This window comes from Schistocerca cancellata, unplaced genomic scaffold (genome assembly GCF_023864275.1).
Source record: "Schistocerca cancellata isolate TAMUIC-IGC-003103 unplaced genomic scaffold, iqSchCanc2.1 HiC_scaffold_316, whole genome shotgun sequence".
NCBI classification, from domain to species: domain Eukaryota; kingdom Metazoa; phylum Arthropoda; class Insecta; order Orthoptera; family Acrididae; genus Schistocerca; species Schistocerca cancellata.
Genome location: NW_026046334.1, coordinates 198,147 through 221,555, shown reverse-complemented (window position 1 = coordinate 221,555; position 23,409 = coordinate 198,147). Strand labels below are relative to the sequence as shown.

The 23,409-nt window shown below is 47.6% G+C and overlaps 46 non-coding genes across 46 annotated transcripts; all 46 read right to left on the bottom strand.

Annotated features, from left to right (window-relative positions):
- Window positions 1-256: 256 nt before the first annotated feature.
- Window positions 257-329, bottom strand: Trnar-ucg (transfer RNA arginine (anticodon UCG)). Its single transcript has one exon. It is a non-coding gene; the product is annotated as a tRNA-Arg (tRNA).
- A 554-nt stretch (window positions 330-883) lies between these two features.
- Trnat-agu (transfer RNA threonine (anticodon AGU)) lies at window positions 884-955 on the bottom strand. The gene has a single exon. It is a non-coding gene; the product is annotated as a tRNA-Thr (tRNA).
- Window positions 956-1,276: 321 nt separating this feature from the next.
- Window positions 1,277-1,349, bottom strand: Trnak-cuu (transfer RNA lysine (anticodon CUU)). Its single transcript has one exon. It is a non-coding gene; the product is annotated as a tRNA-Lys (tRNA).
- Window positions 1,350-1,789: 440 nt separating this feature from the next.
- Window positions 1,790-1,862, bottom strand: Trnar-ucg (transfer RNA arginine (anticodon UCG)). Its single transcript has one exon. It is a non-coding gene; the product is annotated as a tRNA-Arg (tRNA).
- A 557-nt stretch (window positions 1,863-2,419) lies between these two features.
- Window positions 2,420-2,491, bottom strand: Trnat-agu (transfer RNA threonine (anticodon AGU)). The gene has a single exon. It is a non-coding gene; the product is annotated as a tRNA-Thr (tRNA).
- A 321-nt stretch (window positions 2,492-2,812) lies between these two features.
- Window positions 2,813-2,885, bottom strand: Trnak-cuu (transfer RNA lysine (anticodon CUU)). The gene has a single exon. It is a non-coding gene; the product is annotated as a tRNA-Lys (tRNA).
- Window positions 2,886-3,325: 440 nt separating this feature from the next.
- Window positions 3,326-3,398, bottom strand: Trnar-ucg (transfer RNA arginine (anticodon UCG)). Its single transcript has one exon. It is a non-coding gene; the product is annotated as a tRNA-Arg (tRNA).
- Window positions 3,399-3,961: 563 nt separating this feature from the next.
- Window positions 3,962-4,033, bottom strand: Trnat-agu (transfer RNA threonine (anticodon AGU)). Its single transcript has one exon. It is a non-coding gene; the product is annotated as a tRNA-Thr (tRNA).
- Window positions 4,034-4,354: 321 nt separating this feature from the next.
- Window positions 4,355-4,427, bottom strand: Trnak-cuu (transfer RNA lysine (anticodon CUU)). Its single transcript has one exon. It is a non-coding gene; the product is annotated as a tRNA-Lys (tRNA).
- Window positions 4,428-4,867: 440 nt separating this feature from the next.
- Window positions 4,868-4,940, bottom strand: Trnar-ucg (transfer RNA arginine (anticodon UCG)). Its single transcript has one exon. It is a non-coding gene; the product is annotated as a tRNA-Arg (tRNA).
- A 554-nt stretch (window positions 4,941-5,494) lies between these two features.
- Trnat-agu (transfer RNA threonine (anticodon AGU)) lies at window positions 5,495-5,566 on the bottom strand. Its single transcript has one exon. It is a non-coding gene; the product is annotated as a tRNA-Thr (tRNA).
- Window positions 5,567-5,887: 321 nt separating this feature from the next.
- On the bottom strand, window positions 5,888-5,960 carry Trnak-cuu (transfer RNA lysine (anticodon CUU)). The gene has a single exon. It is a non-coding gene; the product is annotated as a tRNA-Lys (tRNA).
- Window positions 5,961-6,400: 440 nt separating this feature from the next.
- On the bottom strand, window positions 6,401-6,473 carry Trnar-ucg (transfer RNA arginine (anticodon UCG)). Its single transcript has one exon. It is a non-coding gene; the product is annotated as a tRNA-Arg (tRNA).
- A 560-nt stretch (window positions 6,474-7,033) lies between these two features.
- Trnat-agu (transfer RNA threonine (anticodon AGU)) lies at window positions 7,034-7,105 on the bottom strand. The gene has a single exon. It is a non-coding gene; the product is annotated as a tRNA-Thr (tRNA).
- Window positions 7,106-7,426: 321 nt separating this feature from the next.
- Trnak-cuu (transfer RNA lysine (anticodon CUU)) lies at window positions 7,427-7,499 on the bottom strand. The gene has a single exon. It is a non-coding gene; the product is annotated as a tRNA-Lys (tRNA).
- A 440-nt stretch (window positions 7,500-7,939) lies between these two features.
- Trnar-ucg (transfer RNA arginine (anticodon UCG)) lies at window positions 7,940-8,012 on the bottom strand. The gene has a single exon. It is a non-coding gene; the product is annotated as a tRNA-Arg (tRNA).
- A 566-nt stretch (window positions 8,013-8,578) lies between these two features.
- On the bottom strand, window positions 8,579-8,650 carry Trnat-agu (transfer RNA threonine (anticodon AGU)). Its single transcript has one exon. It is a non-coding gene; the product is annotated as a tRNA-Thr (tRNA).
- Window positions 8,651-8,971: 321 nt separating this feature from the next.
- Trnak-cuu (transfer RNA lysine (anticodon CUU)) lies at window positions 8,972-9,044 on the bottom strand. The gene has a single exon. It is a non-coding gene; the product is annotated as a tRNA-Lys (tRNA).
- A 440-nt stretch (window positions 9,045-9,484) lies between these two features.
- On the bottom strand, window positions 9,485-9,557 carry Trnar-ucg (transfer RNA arginine (anticodon UCG)). Its single transcript has one exon. It is a non-coding gene; the product is annotated as a tRNA-Arg (tRNA).
- A 554-nt stretch (window positions 9,558-10,111) lies between these two features.
- Window positions 10,112-10,183, bottom strand: Trnat-agu (transfer RNA threonine (anticodon AGU)). Its single transcript has one exon. It is a non-coding gene; the product is annotated as a tRNA-Thr (tRNA).
- Window positions 10,184-10,504: 321 nt separating this feature from the next.
- Window positions 10,505-10,577, bottom strand: Trnak-cuu (transfer RNA lysine (anticodon CUU)). The gene has a single exon. It is a non-coding gene; the product is annotated as a tRNA-Lys (tRNA).
- Window positions 10,578-11,017: 440 nt separating this feature from the next.
- On the bottom strand, window positions 11,018-11,090 carry Trnar-ucg (transfer RNA arginine (anticodon UCG)). Its single transcript has one exon. It is a non-coding gene; the product is annotated as a tRNA-Arg (tRNA).
- Window positions 11,091-11,644: 554 nt separating this feature from the next.
- Trnat-agu (transfer RNA threonine (anticodon AGU)) lies at window positions 11,645-11,716 on the bottom strand. The gene has a single exon. It is a non-coding gene; the product is annotated as a tRNA-Thr (tRNA).
- Window positions 11,717-12,037: 321 nt separating this feature from the next.
- Trnak-cuu (transfer RNA lysine (anticodon CUU)) lies at window positions 12,038-12,110 on the bottom strand. Its single transcript has one exon. It is a non-coding gene; the product is annotated as a tRNA-Lys (tRNA).
- Window positions 12,111-12,550: 440 nt separating this feature from the next.
- On the bottom strand, window positions 12,551-12,623 carry Trnar-ucg (transfer RNA arginine (anticodon UCG)). The gene has a single exon. It is a non-coding gene; the product is annotated as a tRNA-Arg (tRNA).
- Window positions 12,624-13,180: 557 nt separating this feature from the next.
- On the bottom strand, window positions 13,181-13,252 carry Trnat-agu (transfer RNA threonine (anticodon AGU)). Its single transcript has one exon. It is a non-coding gene; the product is annotated as a tRNA-Thr (tRNA).
- Window positions 13,253-13,573: 321 nt separating this feature from the next.
- Trnak-cuu (transfer RNA lysine (anticodon CUU)) lies at window positions 13,574-13,646 on the bottom strand. The gene has a single exon. It is a non-coding gene; the product is annotated as a tRNA-Lys (tRNA).
- Window positions 13,647-14,086: 440 nt separating this feature from the next.
- Trnar-ucg (transfer RNA arginine (anticodon UCG)) lies at window positions 14,087-14,159 on the bottom strand. The gene has a single exon. It is a non-coding gene; the product is annotated as a tRNA-Arg (tRNA).
- A 560-nt stretch (window positions 14,160-14,719) lies between these two features.
- Trnat-agu (transfer RNA threonine (anticodon AGU)) lies at window positions 14,720-14,791 on the bottom strand. The gene has a single exon. It is a non-coding gene; the product is annotated as a tRNA-Thr (tRNA).
- Window positions 14,792-15,112: 321 nt separating this feature from the next.
- Window positions 15,113-15,185, bottom strand: Trnak-cuu (transfer RNA lysine (anticodon CUU)). The gene has a single exon. It is a non-coding gene; the product is annotated as a tRNA-Lys (tRNA).
- Window positions 15,186-15,625: 440 nt separating this feature from the next.
- Trnar-ucg (transfer RNA arginine (anticodon UCG)) lies at window positions 15,626-15,698 on the bottom strand. The gene has a single exon. It is a non-coding gene; the product is annotated as a tRNA-Arg (tRNA).
- Window positions 15,699-16,252: 554 nt separating this feature from the next.
- On the bottom strand, window positions 16,253-16,324 carry Trnat-agu (transfer RNA threonine (anticodon AGU)). The gene has a single exon. It is a non-coding gene; the product is annotated as a tRNA-Thr (tRNA).
- Window positions 16,325-16,645: 321 nt separating this feature from the next.
- Trnak-cuu (transfer RNA lysine (anticodon CUU)) lies at window positions 16,646-16,718 on the bottom strand. Its single transcript has one exon. It is a non-coding gene; the product is annotated as a tRNA-Lys (tRNA).
- A 440-nt stretch (window positions 16,719-17,158) lies between these two features.
- Trnar-ucg (transfer RNA arginine (anticodon UCG)) lies at window positions 17,159-17,231 on the bottom strand. Its single transcript has one exon. It is a non-coding gene; the product is annotated as a tRNA-Arg (tRNA).
- A 557-nt stretch (window positions 17,232-17,788) lies between these two features.
- Window positions 17,789-17,860, bottom strand: Trnat-agu (transfer RNA threonine (anticodon AGU)). The gene has a single exon. It is a non-coding gene; the product is annotated as a tRNA-Thr (tRNA).
- Window positions 17,861-18,181: 321 nt separating this feature from the next.
- Window positions 18,182-18,254, bottom strand: Trnak-cuu (transfer RNA lysine (anticodon CUU)). The gene has a single exon. It is a non-coding gene; the product is annotated as a tRNA-Lys (tRNA).
- A 440-nt stretch (window positions 18,255-18,694) lies between these two features.
- Trnar-ucg (transfer RNA arginine (anticodon UCG)) lies at window positions 18,695-18,767 on the bottom strand. The gene has a single exon. It is a non-coding gene; the product is annotated as a tRNA-Arg (tRNA).
- A 554-nt stretch (window positions 18,768-19,321) lies between these two features.
- On the bottom strand, window positions 19,322-19,393 carry Trnat-agu (transfer RNA threonine (anticodon AGU)). Its single transcript has one exon. It is a non-coding gene; the product is annotated as a tRNA-Thr (tRNA).
- A 336-nt stretch (window positions 19,394-19,729) lies between these two features.
- Trnak-cuu (transfer RNA lysine (anticodon CUU)) lies at window positions 19,730-19,802 on the bottom strand. Its single transcript has one exon. It is a non-coding gene; the product is annotated as a tRNA-Lys (tRNA).
- Window positions 19,803-20,242: 440 nt separating this feature from the next.
- Window positions 20,243-20,315, bottom strand: Trnar-ucg (transfer RNA arginine (anticodon UCG)). The gene has a single exon. It is a non-coding gene; the product is annotated as a tRNA-Arg (tRNA).
- Window positions 20,316-20,884: 569 nt separating this feature from the next.
- Trnat-agu (transfer RNA threonine (anticodon AGU)) lies at window positions 20,885-20,956 on the bottom strand. The gene has a single exon. It is a non-coding gene; the product is annotated as a tRNA-Thr (tRNA).
- A 321-nt stretch (window positions 20,957-21,277) lies between these two features.
- Window positions 21,278-21,350, bottom strand: Trnak-cuu (transfer RNA lysine (anticodon CUU)). Its single transcript has one exon. It is a non-coding gene; the product is annotated as a tRNA-Lys (tRNA).
- A 440-nt stretch (window positions 21,351-21,790) lies between these two features.
- On the bottom strand, window positions 21,791-21,863 carry Trnar-ucg (transfer RNA arginine (anticodon UCG)). The gene has a single exon. It is a non-coding gene; the product is annotated as a tRNA-Arg (tRNA).
- Window positions 21,864-22,414: 551 nt separating this feature from the next.
- Window positions 22,415-22,486, bottom strand: Trnat-agu (transfer RNA threonine (anticodon AGU)). The gene has a single exon. It is a non-coding gene; the product is annotated as a tRNA-Thr (tRNA).
- A 315-nt stretch (window positions 22,487-22,801) lies between these two features.
- Trnak-cuu (transfer RNA lysine (anticodon CUU)) lies at window positions 22,802-22,874 on the bottom strand. Its single transcript has one exon. It is a non-coding gene; the product is annotated as a tRNA-Lys (tRNA).
- Window positions 22,875-23,314: 440 nt separating this feature from the next.
- Trnar-ucg (transfer RNA arginine (anticodon UCG)) lies at window positions 23,315-23,387 on the bottom strand. The gene has a single exon. It is a non-coding gene; the product is annotated as a tRNA-Arg (tRNA).
- Between the last annotated feature and the right edge of the window lie 22 nt (window positions 23,388-23,409).

Sequence of the window (23,409 nt, the reverse complement as noted above, 5' to 3'; positions counted from 1 at the left end):
ACACACATGCTCGACAGTGCGCAGACGCCTGTGGCGTAGCCCTTGGCTCCTGAATCAGATGCAGTAGTTCCAACAAAAACTCTCCTGAACGGCACTGTGCCGAAAACTTCGCTACAGATCACCCTTGTCTTGCTTGTGCTTCTGGTAGACGCCGGTTTTGCAGCCAGGAAGCGGACAGCAGCAACTTCCAACTAGTTTTAGAGTACTCAAACAACACAGTAAAACAGCATGCATCTTTTGCAGAACAGGAAAAACTCGACCGTGACAGGATTCGAACCTGCAATCTTCGGATCCGAAGTCCGACGCCTTATCCATTAGGCCACACGGTCACTGGTGCAGTATACTTCTCCACACACACTTCATTTTCGCCATTTGTACACTTGGCAGAATGAATTTCCCATCTTTGACGCAGTTCTCCATCTCAAATTTCAGTACTAAAAGTACGACGCTACTTCTTGCTGTGTCCCATCGCAAGTTACATTCAAGCCCTTATGACGCTGATCAAACAAGAGGTGGCAAATCAGCTTCAATCGCTTAGTGCCATCTCAGTCGCTTGCAGAAGGTACCTCACCCTATGTGATACAATGGCGAGTTGTCGCTATTACCAAAGCGGCGGCGGCGGCGCCGACGACGACGACGACGACGACAATCGCGAGGGTCTTTATCAGGGGTAGAAAATACATCACAAGAACTAAGTATTTCACGTCGGCATTCTCCGGAGACTGCCAAAAGCTGCAGATTCTGGTGCCCACTTTAATAGCACCATTCACACTATTCATTTGCGAGAGCATTTCTTAAATACCGCACCCATTCATAATTTTTTTTATCCTTGACCGCTTTTTTCGAAAGGGCCACGGTGGGAGGGGCTGTTACAAAATTCATTTGCCTCCTGTGAGGATCGAACTCACGACCTCTGGTTTACTAGACCAGCGCTCTGCCACTGAGCTAAGGAGGCGCCTCCTAGCGCCCTTTTCGGGTACTTTGTTCTTACAGAGTAGTGAATCGGAGCCCTTCAGCTCGAAACGCACCGCATGAGCGACCATTATTTGCATTTAGTTAGCACAGCTGCTGCTTTCCTACACATCTCACACTATATCGATGTACAACTAAAATTCCAAAACAACACATTTATTTCATTTCAGAGTCACTTTCAGCTTCAAATACCGTTCCTCTGATATTCATACGAAGCTAGGCATCGTCGTAACCCGTTACGTTCATTACGCAAGGCTCACGAGAGGGGCGCATGTTGGATCCGCGTAGACACAAAATTTTGCGCCGCCCAGCGTGGGGCTCGAACCCACGACCCTGAGATTAAGAGTCTCATGCTCTACCGACTGAGCTAGCCGGGCTGCACGCAACGCGTTACGAGCCATACAATACTGATTTGACCTGCGACCATCTATTGAAGATTCTTTTGACTACAACTTATTTCCTGCTGCCACAAATCAGCTACAATCCTATTCAATGAAAAATTGTCTCCGAAAGGCATCAAATCTGCTTGAAATGATACGTGGCTATCAGCACCATTATTCAACACACATGCTCGACAGTGCGCAGACGCCTGTGGCGTAGCCCTTGGCTCCTGAATCAGATGCAGTAGTTCCAACAAAAACTCTCCTGAACGGCACTGTGCCGAAAACTTCGCTACAGATCACCCTTGTCTTGCTTGTGCTTCTGGTAGACGCCGGTTTTGCAGCCAGGAAGCGGACAGCAGCAACTTCCAACTAGTTTTAGAGTACTCAAACAACACAGTAAAACAGCATGCATCTTTTGCAGAACAGGAAAAACTCGACCGTGACAGGATTCGAACCTGCAATCTTCGGATCCGAAGTCCGACGCCTTATCCATTAGGCCACACGGTCACTGGTGCAGTATACTTCTCCACACACACTTCATTTTCGCCATTTGTACACTTGGCAGAATGAATTTCCCATCTTTGACGCAGTTCTCCATCTCAAATTTCAGTACTAAAAGTACGACGCTACTTCTTGCTGTGTCCCATCGCAAGTTACATTCAAGCCCTTATGACGCTGATCAAACAAGAGGTGGCAAATCAGCTTCAATCGCTTAGTGCCATCTCAGTCGCTTGCAGAAGGTACCTCACCCTATGTGATACAATGGCGAGTTGTCGCTATTACCAAAGCGGCGGCGGCGGCGGCGCCGACGACGACGACGACGACGACAATCGCGAGGGTCTTTATCAGGGGTAGAAAATACATCACAAGAACTAAGTATTTCACGTCGGCATTCTCCGGAGACTGCCAAAAGCTGCAGATTCTGGTGCCCACTTTAATAGCACCATTCACACTATTCATTTGCGAGAGCATTTCTTAAATACCGCACCCATTCATAATTTTTTTTATCCTTGACCGCTTTTTTCGAAAGGGCCACGGTGGGAGGGGCTGTTACAAAATTCATTTGCCTCCTGTGAGGATCGAACTCACGACCTCTGGTTTACTAGACCAGCGCTCTGCCACTGAGCTAAGGAGGCGCCTCCTAGCGCCCTTTTCGGGTACTTTGTTCTTACAGAGTAGTGAATCGGAGCCCTTCAGCTCGAAACGCACCGCATGAGCGACCATTATTTGCATTTAGTTAGCACAGCTGCTGCTTTCCTACACATCTCACACTATATCGATGTACAACTAAAATTCCAAAACAACACATTTATTTCATTTCAGAGTCACTTTCAGCTTCAAATACCGTTCCTCTGATATTCATACGAAGCTAGGCATCGTCGTAACCCGTTACGTTCATTACGCAAGGCTCACGAGAGGGGCGCATGTTGGATCCGCGTAGACACAAAATTTTGCGCCGCCCAGCGTGGGGCTCGAACCCACGACCCTGAGATTAAGAGTCTCATGCTCTACCGACTGAGCTAGCCGGGCTGCACGCAACGCGTTACGAGCCATACAATACTGATTTGACCTGCGACCATCTATTGAAGATTCTTTTGACTACAACTTATTTCCTGCTGCCACAAATCAGCTACAATCCTATTCAATGAAAAATTGTCTCCGAAAGGCATCAAATCTGCTTGAAATGATACGTGGCTATCAGCACCATTATTCAACACACATGCTCGACAGTGCGCAGACGCCTGTGGCGTAGCCCTTGGCTCCTGAATCAGATGCAGTAGTTCCAACAAAAACTCTCCTGAACGGCACTGTGCCGAAAACTTCGCTACAGATCACCCTTGTCTTGCTTGTGCTTCTGGTAGACGCCGGTTTTGCAGCCAGGAAGCGGACAGCAGCAACTTCCAACTAGTTTTAGAGTACTCAAACAACACAGTAAAACAGCATGCATCTTTTGCAGAACAGGAAAAACTCGACCGTGACAGGATTCGAACCTGCAATCTTCGGATCCGAAGTCCGACGCCTTATCCATTAGGCCACACGGTCACTGGTGCAGTATACTTCTCCACACACACTTCATTTTCGCCATTTGTACACTTGGCAGAATGAATTTCCCATCTTTGACGCAGTTCTCCATCTCAAATTTCAGTACTAAAAGTACGACGCTACTTCTTGCTGTGTCCCATCGCAAGTTACATTCAAGCCCTTATGACGCTGATCAAACAAGAGGTGGCAAATCAGCTTCAATCGCTTAGTGCCATCTCAGTCGCTTGCAGAAGGTACCTCACCCTATGTGATACAATGGCGAGTTGTCGCTATTACCAAAGCGGCGGCGGCGGCGCCGCCGCCGACGACGACGACGACGACGACGACAATCGCGAGGGTCTTTATCAGGGGTAGAAAATACATCACAAGAACTAAGTATTTCACGTCGGCATTCTCCGGAGACTGCCAAAAGCTGCAGATTCTGGTGCCCACTTTAATAGCACCATTCACACTATTCATTTGCGAGAGCATTTCTTAAATACCGCACCCATTCATAATTTTTTTTATCCTTGACCGCTTTTTTCGAAAGGGCCACGGTGGGAGGGGCTGTTACAAAATTCATTTGCCTCCTGTGAGGATCGAACTCACGACCTCTGGTTTACTAGACCAGCGCTCTGCCACTGAGCTAAGGAGGCGCCTCCTAGCGCCCTTTTCGGGTACTTTGTTCTTACAGAGTAGTGAATCGGAGCCCTTCAGCTCGAAACGCACCGCATGAGCGACCATTATTTGCATTTAGTTAGCACAGCTGCTGCTTTCCTACACATCTCACACTATATCGATGTACAACTAAAATTCCAAAACAACACATTTATTTCATTTCAGAGTCACTTTCAGCTTCAAATACCGTTCCTCTGATATTCATACGAAGCTAGGCATCGTCGTAACCCGTTACGTTCATTACGCAAGGCTCACGAGAGGGGCGCATGTTGGATCCGCGTAGACACAAAATTTTGCGCCGCCCAGCGTGGGGCTCGAACCCACGACCCTGAGATTAAGAGTCTCATGCTCTACCGACTGAGCTAGCCGGGCTGCACGCAACGCGTTACGAGCCATACAATACTGATTTGACCTGCGACCATCTATTGAAGATTCTTTTGACTACAACTTATTTCCTGCTGCCACAAATCAGCTACAATCCTATTCAATGAAAAATTGTCTCCGAAAGGCATCAAATCTGCTTGAAATGATACGTGGCTATCAGCACCATTATTCAACACACATGCTCGACAGTGCGCAGACGCCTGTGGCGTAGCCCTTGGCTCCTGAATCAGATGCAGTAGTTCCAACAAAAACTCTCCTGAACGGCACTGTGCCGAAAACTTCGCTACAGATCACCCTTGTCTTGCTTGTGCTTCTGGTAGACGCCGGTTTTGCAGCCAGGAAGCGGACAGCAGCAACTTCCAACTAGTTTTAGAGTACTCAAACAACACAGTAAAACAGCATGCATCTTTTGCAGAACAGGAAAAACTCGACCGTGACAGGATTCGAACCTGCAATCTTCGGATCCGAAGTCCGACGCCTTATCCATTAGGCCACACGGTCACTGGTGCAGTATACTTCTCCACACACACTTCATTTTCGCCATTTGTACACTTGGCAGAATGAATTTCCCATCTTTGACGCAGTTCTCCATCTCAAATTTCAGTACTAAAAGTACGACGCTACTTCTTGCTGTGTCCCATCGCAAGTTACATTCAAGCCCTTATGACGCTGATCAAACAAGAGGTGGCAAATCAGCTTCAATCGCTTAGTGCCATCTCAGTCGCTTGCAGAAGGTACCTCACCCTATGTGATACAATGGCGAGTTGTCGCTATTACCAAAGCGGCGGCGGCGGCGCCGACGACGACGACGACGACGACAATCGCGAGGGTCTTTATCAGGGGTAGAAAATACATCACAAGAACTAAGTATTTCACGTCGGCATTCTCCGGAGACTGCCAAAAGCTGCAGATTCTGGTGCCCACTTTAATAGCACCATTCACACTATTCATTTGCGAGAGCATTTCTTAAATACCGCACCCATTCATAATTTTTTTTATCCTTGACCGCTTTTTTCGAAAGGGCCACGGTGGGAGGGGCTGTTACAAAATTCATTTGCCTCCTCTGAGGATCGAACTCACGACCTCTGGTTTACTAGACCAGCGCTCTGCCACTGAGCTAAGGAGGCGCCTCCTAGCGCCCTTTTCGGGTACTTTGTTCTTACAGAGTAGTGAATCGGAGCCCTTCAGCTCGAAACGCACCGCATGAGCGACCATTATTTGCATTTAGTTAGCACAGCTGCTGCTTTCCTACACATCTCACACTATATCGATGTACAACTAAAATTCCAAAACAACACATTTATTTCATTTCAGAGTCACTTTCAGCTTCAAATACCGTTCCTCTGATATTCATACGAAGCTAGGCATCGTCGTAACCCGTTACGTTCATTACGCAAGGCTCACGAGAGGGGCGCATGTTGGATCCGCGTAGACACAAAATTTTGCGCCGCCCAGCGTGGGGCTCGAACCCACGACCCTGAGATTAAGAGTCTCATGCTCTACCGACTGAGCTAGCCGGGCTGCACGCAACGCGTTACGAGCCATACAATACTGATTTGACCTGCGACCATCTATTGAAGATTCTTTTGACTACAACTTATTTCCTGCTGCCACAAATCAGCTACAATCCTATTCAATGAAAAATTGTCTCCGAAAGGCATCAAATCTGCTTGAAATGATACGTGGCTATCAGCACCATTATTCAACACACATGCTCGACAGTGCGCAGACGCCTGTGGCGTAGCCCTTGGCTCCTGAATCAGATGCAGTAGTTCCAACAAAAACTCTCCTGAACGGCACTGTGCCGAAAACTTCGCTACAGATCACCCTTGTCTTGCTTGTGCTTCTGGTAGACGCCGGTTTTGCAGCCAGGAAGCGGACAGCAGCAACTTCCAACTAGTTTTAGAGTACTCAAACAACACAGTAAAACAGCATGCATCTTTTGCAGAACAGGAAAAACTCGACCGTGACAGGATTCGAACCTGCAATCTTCGGATCCGAAGTCCGACGCCTTATCCATTAGGCCACACGGTCACTGGTGCAGTATACTTCTCCACACACACTTCATTTTCGCCATTTGTACACTTGGCAGAATGAATTTCCCATCTTTGACGCAGTTCTCCATCTCAAATTTCAGTACTAAAAGTACGACGCTACTTCTTGCTGTGTCCCATCGCAAGTTACATTCAAGCCCTTATGACGCTGATCAAACAAGAGGTGGCAAATCAGCTTCAATCGCTTAGTGCCATCTCAGTCGCTTGCAGAAGGTACCTCACCCTATGTGATACAATGGCGAGTTGTCGCTATTACCAAAGCGGCGGCGGCGGCGGCGCCGACGACGACGACGACGACGACGACAATCGCGAGGGTCTTTATCAGGGGTAGAAAATACATCACAAGAACTAAGTATTTCACGTCGGCATTCTCCGGAGACTGCCAAAAGCTGCAGATTCTGGTGCCCACTTTAATAGCACCATTCACACTATTCATTTGCGAGAGCATTTCTTAAATACCGCACCCATTCATAATTTTTTTTATCCTTGACCGCTTTTTTCGAAAGGGCCACGGTGGGAGGGGCTGTTACAAAATTCATTTGCCTCCTGTGAGGATCGAACTCACGACCTCTGGTTTACTAGACCAGCGCTCTGCCACTGAGCTAAGGAGGCGCCTCCTAGCGCCCTTTTCGGGTACTTTGTTCTTACAGAGTAGTGAATCGGAGCCCTTCAGCTCGAAACGCACCGCATGAGCGACCATTATTTGCATTTAGTTAGCACAGCTGCTGCTTTCCTACACATCTCACACTATATCGATGTACAACTAAAATTCCAAAACAACACATTTATTTCATTTCAGAGTCACTTTCAGCTTCAAATACCGTTCCTCTGATATTCATACGAAGCTAGGCATCGTCGTAACCCGTTACGTTCATTACGCAAGGCTCACGAGAGGGGCGCATGTTGGATCCGCGTAGACACAAAATTTTGCGCCGCCCAGCGTGGGGCTCGAACCCACGACCCTGAGATTAAGAGTCTCATGCTCTACCGACTGAGCTAGCCGGGCTGCACGCAACGCGTTACGAGCCATACAATACTGATTTGACCTGCGACCATCTATTGAAGATTCTTTTGACTACAACTTATTTCCTGCTGCCACAAATCAGCTACAATCCTATTCAATGAAAAATTGTCTCCGAAAGGCATCAAATCTGCTTGAAATGATACGTGGCTATCAGCACCATTATTCAACACACATGCTCGACAGTGCGCAGACGCCTGTGGCGTAGCCCTTGGCTCCTGAATCAGATGCAGTAGTTCCAACAAAAACTCTCCTGAACGGCACTGTGCCGAAAACTTCGCTACAGATCACCCTTGTCTTGCTTGTGCTTCTGGTAGACGCCGGTTTTGCAGCCAGGAAGCGGACAGCAGCAACTTCCAACTAGTTTTAGAGTACTCAAACAACACAGTAAAACAGCATGCATCTTTTGCAGAACAGGAAAAACTCGACCGTGACAGGATTCGAACCTGCAATCTTCGGATCCGAAGTCCGACGCCTTATCCATTAGGCCACACGGTCACTGGTGCAGTATACTTCTCCACACACACTTCATTTTCGCCATTTGTACACTTGGCAGAATGAATTTCCCATCTTTGACGCAGTTCTCCATCTCAAATTTCAGTACTAAAAGTACGACGCTACTTCTTGCTGTGTCCCATCGCAAGTTACATTCAAGCCCTTATGACGCTGATCAAACAAGAGGTGGCAAATCAGCTTCAATCGCTTAGTGCCATCTCAGTCGCTTGCAGAAGGTACCTCACCCTATGTGATACAATGGCGAGTTGTCGCTATTACCAAAGCGGCGGCGGCGGCGCCGCCGACGACGACGACGACGACGACGACGACGACAATCGCGAGGGTCTTTATCAGGGGTAGAAAATACATCACAAGAACTAAGTATTTCACGTCGGCATTCTCCGGAGACTGCCAAAAGCTGCAGATTCTGGTGCCCACTTTAATAGCACCATTCACACTATTCATTTGCGAGAGCATTTCTTAAATACCGCACCCATTCATAATTTTTTTTATCCTTGACCGCTTTTTTCGAAAGGGCCACGGTGGGAGGGGCTGTTACAAAATTCATTTGCCTCCTGTGAGGATCGAACTCACGACCTCTGGTTTACTAGACCAGCGCTCTGCCACTGAGCTAAGGAGGCGCCTCCTAGCGCCCTTTTCGGGTACTTTGTTCTTACAGAGTAGTGAATCGGAGCCCTTCAGCTCGAAACGCACCGCATGAGCGACCATTATTTGCATTTAGTTAGCACAGCTGCTGCTTTCCTACACATCTCACACTATATCGATGTACAACTAAAATTCCAAAACAACACATTTATTTCATTTCAGAGTCACTTTCAGCTTCAAATACCGTTCCTCTGATATTCATACGAAGCTAGGCATCGTCGTAACCCGTTACGTTCATTACGCAAGGCTCACGAGAGGGGCGCATGTTGGATCCGCGTAGACACAAAATTTTGCGCCGCCCAGCGTGGGGCTCGAACCCACGACCCTGAGATTAAGAGTCTCATGCTCTACCGACTGAGCTAGCCGGGCTGCACGCAACGCGTTACGAGCCATACAATACTGATTTGACCTGCGACCATCTATTGAAGATTCTTTTGACTACAACTTATTTCCTGCTGCCACAAATCAGCTACAATCCTATTCAATGAAAAATTGTCTCCGAAAGGCATCAAATCTGCTTGAAATGATACGTGGCTATCAGCACCATTATTCAACACACATGCTCGACAGTGCGCAGACGCCTGTGGCGTAGCCCTTGGCTCCTGAATCAGATGCAGTAGTTCCAACAAAAACTCTCCTGAACGGCACTGTGCCGAAAACTTCGCTACAGATCACCCTTGTCTTGCTTGTGCTTCTGGTAGACGCCGGTTTTGCAGCCAGGAAGCGGACAGCAGCAACTTCCAACTAGTTTTAGAGTACTCAAACAACACAGTAAAACAGCATGCATCTTTTGCAGAACAGGAAAAACTCGACCGTGACAGGATTCGAACCTGCAATCTTCGGATCCGAAGTCCGACGCCTTATCCATTAGGCCACACGGTCACTGGTGCAGTATACTTCTTCACACACACTTCATTTTCGCCATTTGTACACTTGGCAGAATGAATTTCCCATCTTTGACGCAGTTCTCCATCTCAAATTTCAGTACTAAAAGTACGACGCTACTTCTTGCTGTGTCCCATCGCAAGTTACATTCAAGCCCTTATGACGCTGATCAAACAAGAGGTGGCAAATCAGCTTCAATCGCTTAGTGCCATCTCAGTCGCTTGCAGAAGGTACCTCACCCTATGTGATACAATGGCGAGTTGTCGCTATTACCAAAGCGGCGGCGGCGGCGCCGACGACGACGACGACGACGACAATCGCGAGGGTCTTTATCAGGGGTAGAAAATACATCACAAGAACTAAGTATTTCACGTCGGCATTCTCCGGAGACTGCCAAAAGCTGCAGATTCTGGTGCCCACTTTAATAGCACCATTCACACTATTCATTTGCGAGAGCATTTCTTAAATACCGCACCCATTCATAATTTTTTTTATCCTTGACCGCTTTTTTCGAAAGGGCCACGGTGGGAGGGGCTGTTACAAAATTCATTTGCCTCCTCTGAGGATCGAACTCACGACCTCTGGTTTACTAGACCAGCGCTCTGCCACTGAGCTAAGGAGGCGCCTCCTAGCGCCCTTTTCGGGTACTTTGTTCTTACAGAGTAGTGAATCGGAGCCCTTCAGCTCGAAACGCACCGCATGAGCGACCATTATTTGCATTTAGTTAGCACAGCTGCTGCTTTCCTACACATCTCACACTATATCGATGTACAACTAAAATTCCAAAACAACACATTTATTTCATTTCAGAGTCACTTTCAGCTTCAAATACCGTTCCTCTGATATTCATACGAAGCTAGGCATCGTCGTAACCCGTTACGTTCATTACGCAAGGCTCACGAGAGGGGCGCATGTTGGATCCGCGTAGACACAAAATTTTGCGCCGCCCAGCGTGGGGCTCGAACCCACGACCCTGAGATTAAGAGTCTCATGCTCTACCGACTGAGCTAGCCGGGCTGCACGCAACGCGTTACGAGCCATACAATACTGATTTGACCTGCGACCATCTATTGAAGATTCTTTTGACTACAACTTATTTCCTGCTGCCACAAATCAGCTACAATCCTATTCAATGAAAAATTGTCTCCGAAAGGCATCAAATCTGCTTGAAATGATACGTGGCTATCAGCACCATTATTCAACACACATGCTCGACAGTGCGCAGACGCCTGTGGCGTAGCCCTTGGCTCCTGAATCAGATGCAGTAGTTCCAACAAAAACTCTCCTGAACGGCACTGTGCCGAAAACTTCGCTACAGATCACCCTTGTCTTGCTTGTGCTTCTGGTAGACGCCGGTTTTGCAGCCAGGAAGCGGACAGCAGCAACTTCCAACTAGTTTTAGAGTACTCAAACAACACAGTAAAACAGCATGCATCTTTTGCAGAACAGGAAAAACTCGACCGTGACAGGATTCGAACCTGCAATCTTCGGATCCGAAGTCCGACGCCTTATCCATTAGGCCACACGGTCACTGGTGCAGTATACTTCTCCACACACACTTCATTTTCGCCATTTGTACACTTGGCAGAATGAATTTCCCATCTTTGACGCAGTTCTCCATCTCAAATTTCAGTACTAAAAGTACGACGCTACTTCTTGCTGTGTCCCATCGCAAGTTACATTCAAGCCCTTATGACGCTGATCAAACAAGAGGTGGCAAATCAGCTTCAATCGCTTAGTGCCATCTCAGACGCTTGCAGAAGGTACCTCACCCTATGTGATACAATGGCGAGTTGTCGCTATTACCAAAGCGGCGGCGGCGGCGCCGACGACGACGACGACGACGACAATCGCGAGGGTCTTTATCAGGGGTAGAAAATACATCACAAGAACTAAGTATTTCACGTCGGCATTCTCCGGAGACTGCCAAAAGCTGCAGATTCTGGTGCCCACTTTAATAGCACCATTCACACTATTCATTTGCGAGAGCATTTCTTAAATACCGCACCCATTCATAATTTTTTTTATCCTTGACCGCTTTTTTCGAAAGGGCCACGGTGGGAGGGGCTGTTACAAAATTCATTTGCCTCCTGTGAGGATCGAACTCACGACCTCTGGTTTACTAGACCAGCGCTCTGCCACTGAGCTAAGGAGGCGCCTCCTAGCGCCCTTTTCGGGTACTTTGTTCTTACAGAGTAGTGAATCGGAGCCCTTCAGCTCGAAACGCACCGCATGAGCGACCATTATTTGCATTTAGTTAGCACAGCTGCTGCTTTCCTACACATCTCACACTATATCGATGTACAACTAAAATTCCAAAACAACACATTTATTTCATTTCAGAGTCACTTTCAGCTTCAAATACCGTTTCTCTGATATTCATACGAAGCTAGGCATCGTCGTAACCCGTTACGTTCATTACGTAAGGCTCACGAGAGGGGCGCATGTTGGATCCGCGTAGACACAAAATTTTGCGCCGCCCAGCGTGGGGCTCGAACCCACGACCCTGAGATTAAGAGTCTCATGCTCTACCGACTGAGCTAGCCGGGCTGCACGCAACGCGTTACGAGCCATACAATACTGATTTGACCTGCGACCATCTATTGAAGATTCTTTTGACTACAACTTATTTCCTGCTGCCACAAATCAGCTACAATCCTATTCAATGAAAAATTGTCTCCGAAAGGCATCAAATCTGCTTGAAATGATACGTGGCTATCAGCACCATTATTCAACACACATGCTCGACAGTGCGCAGACGCCTGTGGCGTAGCCCTTGGCTCCTGAATCAGATGCAGTAGTTCCAACAAAAACTCTCCTGAACGGCACTGTGCCGAAAACTTCGCTACAGATCACCCTTGTCTTGCTTGTGCTTCTGGTAGACGCCGGTTTTGCAGCCAGGAAGCGGACAGCAGCAACTTCCAACTAGTTTTAGAGTACTCAAACAACACAGTAAAACAGCATGCATCTTTTGCAGAACAGGAAAAACTCGACCGTGACAGGATTCGAACCTGCAATCTTCGGATCCGAAGTCCGACGCCTTATCCATTAGGCCACACGGTCACTGGTGCAGTATACTTCTCCACACACACTTCATTTTCGCCATTTGTACACTTGGCAGAATGAATTTCCCATCTTTGACGCAGTTCTCCATCTCAAAATTCAGTACTAAAAGTACGACGCTACTTCTTGCTGTGTCCCATCGCAAGTTACATTCAAGCCCTTATGACGCTGATCAAACAAGAGGTGGCAAATCAGCTTCAATCGCTTAGTGCCATCTCAGTCGCTTGCAGAAGGTACCTCACCCTATGTGATACAATGGCGAGTTGTCGCTATTACCAAAGCGGCGGCGGCGGCGCCGACGACGACGACGACGACGACGACAATCGCGAGGGTCTTTATCAGGGGTAGAAAATACATCACAAGAACTAAGTATTTCACGTCGGCATTCTCCGGAGACTGCCAAAAGCTGCAGATTCTGGTGCCCACTTTAATAGCACCATTCACACTATTCATTTGCGAGAGCATTTCTTAAATACCGCACCCATTCATAATTTTTTTTATCCTTGACCGCTTTTTTCGAAAGGGCCACGGTGGGAGGGGCTGTTACAAAATTCATTTGCCTCCTCTGAGGATCGAACTCACGACCTCTGGTTTACTAGACCAGCGCTCTGCCACTGAGCTAAGGAGGCGCCTCCTAGCGCCCTTTTCGGGTACTTTGTTCTTACAGAGTAGTGAATCGGAGCCCTTCAGCTCGAAACGCACCGCATGAGCGACCATTATTTGCATTTAGTTAGCACAGCTGCTGCTTTCCTACACATCTCACACTATATCGATGTACAACTAAAATTCCAAAACAACACATTTATTTCATTTCAGAGTCACTTTCAGCTTCAAATACCGTTCCTCTGATATTCATACGAAGCTAGGCATCGTCGTAACCCGTTACGTTCATTACGCAAGGCTCACGAGAGGGGCGCATGTTGGATCCGCGTAGACACAAAATTTTGCGCCGCCCAGCGTGGGGCTCGAACCCACGACCCTGAGATTAAGAGTCTCATGCTCTACCGACTGAGCTAGCCGGGCTGCACGCAACGCGTTACGAGCCATACAATACTGATTTGACCTGCGACCATCTATTGAAGATTCTTTTGACTACAACTTATTTCCTGCTGCCACAAATCAGCTACAATCCTATTCAATGAAAAATTGTCTCCGAAAGGCATCAAATCTGCTTGAAATGATACGTGGCTATCAGCACCATTATTCAACACACATGCTCGACAGTGCGCAGACGCCTGTGGCGTAGCCCTTGGCTCCTGAATCAGATGCAGTAGTTCCAACAAAAACTCTCCTGAACGGCACTGTGCCGAAAACTTCGCTACAGATCACCCTTGTCTTGCTTGTGCTTCTGGTAGACGCCGGTTTTGCAGCCAGGAAGCGGACAGCAGCAACTTCCAACTAGTTTTAGAGTACTCAAACAACACAGTAAAACAGCATGCATCTTTTGCAGAACAGGAAAAACTCGACCGTGACAGGATTCGAACCTGCAATCTTCGGATCCGAAGTCCGACGCCTTATCCATTAGGCCACACGGTCACTGGTGCAGTATACTTCTCCACACACACTTCATTTTCGCCATTTGTACACTTGGCAGAATGAATTTCCCATCTTTGACGCAGTTCTCCATCTCAAATTTCAGTACTAAAAGTACGACGCTACTTCTTGCTGTGTCCCATCGCAAGTTACATTCAAGCCCTTATGACGCTGATCAAACAAGAGGTGGCAAATCAGCTTCAATCGCTTAGTGCCATCTCAGTCGCTTGCAGAAGGTACCTCACCCTATGTGATACAATGGCGAGTTGTCGCTATTACCAAAGCGGCGGCGGCGGCGCCGACGACGACGACGACGACGACGACGACAATCGCGAGGGTCTTTATCAGGGGTAGAAAATACATCACAAGAACTAAGTATTTCACGTCGGCATTCTCCGGAGACTGCCAAAAGCTGCAGATTCTGGTGCCCACTTTAATAGCACCATTCACACTATTCATTTGCGAGAGCATTTCTTAAATACCGCACCCATTCATAATTTTTTTTATCCTTGACCGCTTTTTTCGAAAGGGCCACGGTGGGAGGGGCTGTTACAAAATTCATTTGCCTCCTGTGAGGATCGAACTCACGACCTCTGGTTTACTAGACCAGCGCTCTGCCACTGAGCTAAGGAGGCGCCTCCTAGCGCCCTTTTCGGGTACTTTGTTCTTACAGAGTAGTGAATCGGAGCCCTTCAGCTCGAAACGCACCGCATGAGCGACCATTATTTGCATTTAGTTAGCACAGCTGCTGCTTTCCTACACATCTCACACTATATCGATGTACAACTAAAATTCCAAAACAACACATTTATTTCATTTCAGAGTCACTTTCAGCTTCAAATACCGTTCCTCTGATATTCATACGAAGCTAGGCATCGTCGTAACCCGTTACGTTCATTACGCAAGGCTCACGAGAGGGGCGCATGTTGGATCCGCGTAGACACAAAATTTTGCGCCGCCCAGCGTGGGGCTCGAACCCACGACCCTGAGATTAAGAGTCTCATGCTCTACCGACTGAGCTAGCCGGGCTGCACGCAACGCGTTACGAGCCATACAATACTGATTTGACCTGCGACCATCTATTGAAGATTCTTTTGACTACAACTTATTTCCTGCTGCCACAAATCAGCTACAATCCTATTCAATGAAAAATTGTCTCCGAAAGGCATCAAATCTGCTTGAAATGATACGTGGCTATCAGCACCATTATTCAACACACATGCTCGACAGTGCGCAGACGCCTGTGGCGTAGCCCTTGGCTCCTGAATCAGATGCAGTAGTTCCAACAAAAACTCTCCTGAACGGCACTGTGCCGAAAACTTCGCTACAGATCACCCTTGTCTTGCTTGTGCTTCTGGTAGACGCCGGTTTTGCAGCCAGGAAGCGGACAGCAGCAACTTCCAACTAGTTTTAGAGTACTCAAACAACACAGTAAAACAGCATGCATCTTTTGCAGAACAGGAAAAACTCGACCGTGACAGGATTCGAACCTGCAATCTTCGGATCCGAAGTCCGACGCCTTATCCATTAGGCCACACGGTCACTGGTGCAGTATACTTCTCCACACACACTTCATTTTCGCCATTTGTACACTTGGCAGAATGAATTTCCCATCTTTGACGCAGTTCTCCATCTCAAATTTCAGTACTAAAAGTACGACGCTACTTCTTGCTGTGTCCCATCGCAAGTTACATTCAAGCCCTTATGACGCTGATCAAACAAGAGGTGGCAAATCAGCTTCAATCGCTTAGTGCCATCTCAGTCGCTTGCAGAAGGTACCTCACCCTATGTGATACAATGGCGAGTTGTCGCTATTACCAAAGCGGCGGCGGCGGCGCCGACGACGACGACGACGACGACAATCGCGAGGGTCTTTATCAGGGGTAGAAAATACATCACAAGAACTAAGTATTTCACGTCGGCATTCTCCGGAGACTGCCAAAAGCTGCAGATTCTGGTGCCCACTTTAATAGCACCATTCACACTATTCATTTGCGAGAGCATTTCTTAAATACCGCACCCATTCATAATTTTTTTTATCCTTGACCGCTTTTTTCGAAAGGGCCACGGTGGGAGGGGCTGTTACAAAATTCATTTGCCTCCTCTGAGGATCGAACTCACGACCTCTGGTTTACTAGACCAGCGCTCTGCCACTGAGCTAAGGAGGCGCCTCCTAGCGCCCTTTTCGGGTACTTTGTTCTTACAGAGTAGTGAATCGGAGCCCTTCAGCTCGAAACGCACCGCATGAGCGACCATTATTTGCATTTAGTTAGCACAGCTGCTGCTTTCCTACACATCTCACACTATATCGATGTACAACTAAAATTCCAAAACAACACATTTATTTCATTTCAGAGTCACTTTCAGCTTCAAATACCGTTCCTCTGATATTCATACGAAGCTAGGCATCGTCGTAACCCGTTACGTTCATTACGCAAGGCTCACGAGAGGGGCGCATGTTGGATCCGCGTAGACACAAAATTTTGCGCCGCCCAGCGTGGGGCTCGAACCCACGACCCTGAGATTAAGAGTCTCATGCTCTACCGACTGAGCTAGCCGGGCTGCACGCAACGCGTTACGAGCCATACAATACTGATTTGACCTGCGACCATCTATTGAAGATTCTTTTGACTACAACTTATTTCCTGCTGCCACAAATCAGCTACAATCCTATTCAATGAAAAATTGTCTCCGAAAGGCATCAAATCTGCTTGAAATGATACGTGGCTATCAGCACCATTATTCAACACACATGCTCGACAGTGCGCAGACGCCTGTGGCGTAGCCCTTGGCTCCTGAATCAGATGCAGTAGTTCCAACAAAAACTCTCCTGAACGGCACTGTGCCGAAAACTTCGCTACAGATCACCCTTGTCTTGCTTGTGCTTCTGGTAGACGCCGGTTTTGCAGCCAGGAAGCGGACAGCAGCAACTTCCAACTAGTTTTAGAGTACTCAAACAACACAGTAAAACAGCATGCATCTTTTGCAGAACAGGAAAAACTCGACCGTGACAGGATTCGAACCTGCAATCTTCGGATCCGAAGTCCGACGCCTTATCCATTAGGCCACACGGTCACTGGTGCAGTATACTTCTCCACACACACTTCATTTTCGCCATTTGTACACTTGGCAGAATGAATTTCCCATCTTTGACGCAGTTCTCCATCTCAAATTTCAGTACTAAAAGTACGACGCTACTTCTTGCTGTGTCCCATCGCAAGTTACATTCAAGCCCTTATGACGCTGATCAAACAAGAGGTGGCAAATCAGCTTCAATCGCTTAGTGCCATCTCAGTCGCTTGCAGAAGGTACCTCACCCTATGTGATACAATGGCGAGTTGTCGCTATTACCAAAGCGGCGGCGGCGGCGGCGCCGACGACGACGACGACGACGACAATCGCGAGGGTCTTTATCAGGGGTAGAAAATACATCACAAGAACTAAGTATTTCACGTCGGCATTCTCCGGAGACTGCCAAAAGCTGCAGATTCTGGTGCCCACTTTAATAGCACCATTCACACTATTCATTTGCGAGAGCATTTCTTAAATACCGCACCCATTCATAATTTTTTTTATCCTTGACCGCTTTTTTCGAAAGGGCCACGGTGGGAGGGGCTGTTACAAAATTCATTTGCCTCCTCTGAGGATCGAACTCACGACCTCTGGTTTACTAGACCAGCGCTCTGCCACTGAGCTAAGGAGGCGCCTCCTAGCGCCCTTTTCGGGTACTTTGTTCTTACAGAGTAGTGAATCGGAGCCCTTCAGCTCGAAACGCACCGCATGAGCGACCATTATTTGCATTTAGTTAGCACAGCTGCTGCTTTCCTACACATCTCACACTATATCGATGTACAACTAAAATTCCAAAACAACACATTTATTTCATTTCAGAGTCACTTTCAGCTTCAAATACCGTTCCTCTGATATTCATACGAAGCTAGGCATCGTCGTAACCCGTTACGTTCATTACGCAAGGCTCACGAGAGGGGCGCATGTTGGATCCGCGTAGACACAAAATTTTGCGCCGCCCAGCGTGGGGCTCGAACCCACGACCCTGAGATTAAGAGTCTCATGCTCTACCGACTGAGCTAGCCGGGCTGCACGCAACGCGTTACGAGCCATACAATACTGATTTGACCTGCGACCATCTATTGAAGATTCTTTTGACTACAACTTATTTCCTGCTGCCACAAATCAGCTACAATCCTATTCAATGAAAAATTGTCTCCGAAAGGCATCAAATCTGCTTGAAATGATACGTGGCTATCAGCACCATTATTCAACACACATGCTCGACAGTGCGCAGACGCCTGTGGCGTAGCCCTTGGCTCCTGAATCAGATGCAGTAGTTCCAACAAAAACTCTCCTGAACGGCACTGTGCCGAAAACTTCGCTACAGATCACCCTTGTCTTGCTTGTGCTTCTGGTAGACGCCGGTTTTGCAGCCAGGAAGCGGACAGCAGCAACTTCCAACTAGTTTTAGAGTACTCAAACAACACAGTAAAACAGCATGCATCTTTTGCAGAACAGGAAAAACTCGACCGTGACAGGATTCGAACCTGCAATCTTCGGATCCGAAGTCCGACGCCTTATCCATTAGGCCAAACGGTCACTGGTGCAGTATACTTCTCCACACACACTTCATTTTCGCCATTTGTACACTTGGCAGAATGAATTTCCCATCTTTGACGCAGTTCTCCATCTCAAATTTCAGTACTAAAAGTACGACGCTACTTCTTGCTGTGTCCCATCGCAAGTTACATTCAAGCCCTTATGACGCTGATCAAACAAGAGGTGGCAAATCAGCTTCAATCGCTTAGTGCCATCTCAGACGCTTGCAGAAGGTACCTCACCCTATGTGATACAATGGCGAGTTGTCGCTATTACCAAAGCGGCGGCGGCGGCGCCGACGACGACGACGACGACGACAATCGCGAGGGTCTTTATCAGGGGTAGAAAATACATCACAAGAACTAAGTATTTCACGTCGGCATTCTCCGGAGACTGCCAAAAGCTGCAGATTCTGGTGCCCACTTTAATAGCACCATTCACACTATTCATTTGCGAGAGCATTTCTTAAATACCGCACCCATTCATAATTTTTTTTATCCTTGACCGCTTTTTTCGAAAGGGCCACGGTGGGAGGGGCTGTTACAAAATTCATTTGCCTCCTGTGAGGATCGAACTCACGACCTCTGGTTTACTAGACCAGCGCTCTGCCACTGAGCTAAGGAGGCGCCTCCTATTCATTTTTTAGAGCATTTCTTAAATACCGCACCCATTCATAATTTTTTTTATCCTTGACCGCTTTTTCTCGAAACGCACCGCATGAGCGACCATTATTTGCATTTAGTTAGCACAGCTGCTGCTTTCCTACACATCTCACACTATATCGATGTACAACTAAAATTCCAAAACAACACATTTATTTCATTTCAGAGTCACTTTCAGCTTCAAATACCGTTCCTCTGATATTCATACGAAGCTAGGCATCGTCGTAACCCGTTACGTTCATTACGCAAGGCTCACGAGAGGGGCGCATGTTGGATCCGCGTAGACACAAAATTTTGCGCCGCCCAGCGTGGGGCTCGAACCCACGACCCTGAGATTAAGAGTCTCATGCTCTACCGACTGAGCTAGCCGGGCTGCACGCAACGCGTTACGAGCCATACAATACTGATTTGACCTGCGACCATCTATTGAAGATTCTTTTGACTACAACTTATTTCCTGCTGCCACAAATCAGCTACAATCCTATTCAATGAAAAATTGTCTCCGAAAGGCATCAAATCTGCTTGAAATGATACGTGGCTATCAGCACCATTATTCAACACACATGCTCGACAGTGCGCAGACGCCTGTGGCGTAGCCCTTGGCTCCTGAATCAGATGCAGTAGTTCCAACAAAAACTCTCCTGAACGGCACTGTGCCGAAAACTTCGCTACAGATCACCCTTGTCTTGCTTGTGCTTCTGGTAGACGCCGGTTTTGCAGCCAGGAAGCGGACAGCAGCAACTTCCAACTAGTTTTAGAGTACTCAAACAACACAGTAAAACAGCATGCATCTTTTGCAGAACAGGAAAAACTCGACCGTGACAGGATTCGAACCTGCAATCTTCGGATCCGAAGTCCGACGCCTTATCCATTAGGCCACACGGTCACTGGTGCAGTATACTTCTCCACACACACTTCATTTTCGCCATTTGTACACTTGGCAGAATGAATTTCCCATCTTTGACGCAGTTCTCCATCTCAAATTTCAGTACTAAAAGTACGACGCTACTTCTTGCTGTGTCCCATCGCAAGTTACATTCAAGCCCTTATGACGCTGATCAAACAAGAGGTGGCAAATCAGCTTCAATCGCTTAGTGCCATCTCAGTCGCTTGCAGAAGGTACCTCACCCTATGTGATACAATGGCGAGTTGTCGCTATTACCAAAGCGGCGGCGGCGGCGCCGACGACGACGACGACGACGACGACGACGACGACGACAATCGCGAGGGTCTTTATCAGGGGTAGAAAATACATCACAAGAACTAAGTATTTCACGTCGGCATTCTCCGGAGACTGCCAAAAGCTGCAGATTCTGGTGCCCACTTTAATAGCACCATTCACACTATTCATTTGCGAGAGCATTTCTTAAATACCGCACCCATTCATAATTTTTTTTATCCTTGACCGCTTTTTTCGAAAGGGCCACGGTGGGAGGGGCTGTTACAAAATTCATTTGCCTCCTCTGAGGATCGAACTCACGACCTCTGGTTTACTAGACCAGCGCTCTGCCACTGAGCTAAGGAGGCGCCTCCTAGCGCCCTTTTCGGGTACTTTGTTCTTACAGAGTAGTGAATCGGAGCCCTTCAGCTCGAAACGCACCGCATGAGCGACCATTATTTGCATTTAGTTAGCACAGCTGCTGCTTTCCTACACATCTCACACTATATCGATGTACAACTAAAATTCCAAAACAACACATTTATTTCATTTCAGAGTCACTTTCAGCTTCAAATACCGTTCCTCTGATATTCATACGAAGCTAGGCATCGTCGTAACCCGTTACGTTCATTACGCAAGGCTCACGAGAGGGGCGCATGTTGGATCCGCATAGACACAAAATTTTGCGCCGCCCAGCGTGGGGCTCGAACCCACGACCCTGAGACTAAGAGTCTCATGCTCTACCGACTGAGCTAGCCGGGCTGCACGCAACGCGTTACGAGCCATACAATACTGATTTGACCTGCGACCATCTATTGAAGATTCTTTTGACTACAACTTATTTCCTGCTGCCACAAATCAGCTACAATCCTATTCAATGAAAAATTGTCTCCGAAAGGCATCAAATCTGCTTGAAATGATACGTGGCTATCAGCACCATTATTCAACACACATGCTCGACAGTGCGCAGACGCCTGTGGCGTAGCCCTTGGCTCCTGAATCAGATGCAGTAGTTCCAACAAAAACTCTCCTGAACGGCACTGTGCCGAAAACTTCGCTACAGATCACCCTTGTCTTGCTTGTGCTTCTGGTAGACGCCGGTTTTGCAGCCAGGAAGCGGACAGCAGCAACTTCCAACTAGTTTTAGAGTACTCAAACAACACAGTAAAACAGCATGCATCTTTTGCAGAACAGGAAAAACTCGACCGTGACAGGATTCGAACCTGCAATCTTCGGATCCGAAGTCCGACGCCTTATCCATTAGGCCACACGGTCACTGGTGCAGTATACTTCTCCACACACACTTCATTTTCGCCATTTGTACACTTGGCAGAATGAATTTCCCATCTTTGACGCAGTTCTCCATCTCAAAATTCAGTACTAAAAGTACGACGCTACTTCTTGCTGTGTCCCATCGCAAGTTACATTCAAGTCCTTATGACGCTGATCAAACAAGAGGTGGCAAATCAGCTTCAATCGCTTAGTGCCATCTCAGTCGCTTGCAGAAGGTACCTCACCCTATGTGATACAATGGCGAGTTGTCGCTATTACCAAAGCGGCGGCGGCGGCGCCGACGACGACGACGACGACAATCGCGAGGGTCTTTATCAGGGGTAGAAAATACATCACAAGAACTAAGTATTTCACGTCGGCATTCTCCGGAGACTGCCAAAAGCTGCAGATTCTGGTGCCCACTTTAATAGCACCATTCACACTATTCATTTGCGAGAGCATTTCTTAAATACCGCACCCATTCATAATTTTTTTTATCCTTGACCGCTTTTTTCGAAAGGGCCACGGTGGGAGGGGCTGTTACAAAATTCATTTGCCTCCTGTGAGGATCGAACTCACGACCTCTGGTTTACTAGACCAGCGCTCTGCCACTGAGCTAAGGAGGCGCCTCCTAGCGCCCTTTTCGGGTACTTTGTTCTTACAGAGTAGTGAATCGGAGCCCTTCAGCTCGAAACGCACCGCATGAGCGACCATTATTTGCATTTAGTTAGCACAGCTGCTGCTTTCCTACACATCTCACACTATATCGATGTACAACTAAAATTCCAAAACAACACATTTATTTCATTTCAGAGTCAGCTTCAAATACCGTTCCTCTGATATTCATACGAAGCTAGGCATCGTCGTAACCCGTTACGTTCATTACGCAAGGCTCACGAGAGGGGCGCATGTTGGATCCGCATAGACACAAAATTTTGCGCCGCCCAGCGTGGGGCTCGAACCCACGACCCTGAGATTAAGAGTCTCATGCTCTACCGACTGAGCTAGCCGGGCTGCACGCAACGCGTTACGAGCCATACAATACTGATTTGACCTGCGACCATCTATTGAAGATTCTTTTGACTACAACTTATTTCCTGCTGCCACAAATCAGCTACAATCCTATTCAATGAAAAATTGTCTCCGAAAGGCATCAAATCTGCTTGAAATGATACGTGGCTATCAGCACCATTATTCAACACACATGCTCGACAGTGCGCAGACGCCTGTGGCGTAGCCCTTGGCTCCTGAATCAGATGCAGTAGTTCCAACAAAAACTCTCCTGAACGGCACTGTGCCGAAAACTTCGCTACAGATCACCCTTGTCTTGCTTGTGCTTCTGGTAGACGCCGGTTTTGCAGCCAGGAAGCGGACAGCAGCAACTTCCAACTAGTTTTAGAGTACTCAAACAACACAGTAAAACAGCATGCATCTTTTGCAGAACAGGAAAAACTCGACCGTGACAGGATTCGAACCTGCAATCTTCGGATCCGAAGTCCGACGCCTTATCCATTAGGCCACACGGTCACTGGTGCAGTATACTTCTCCA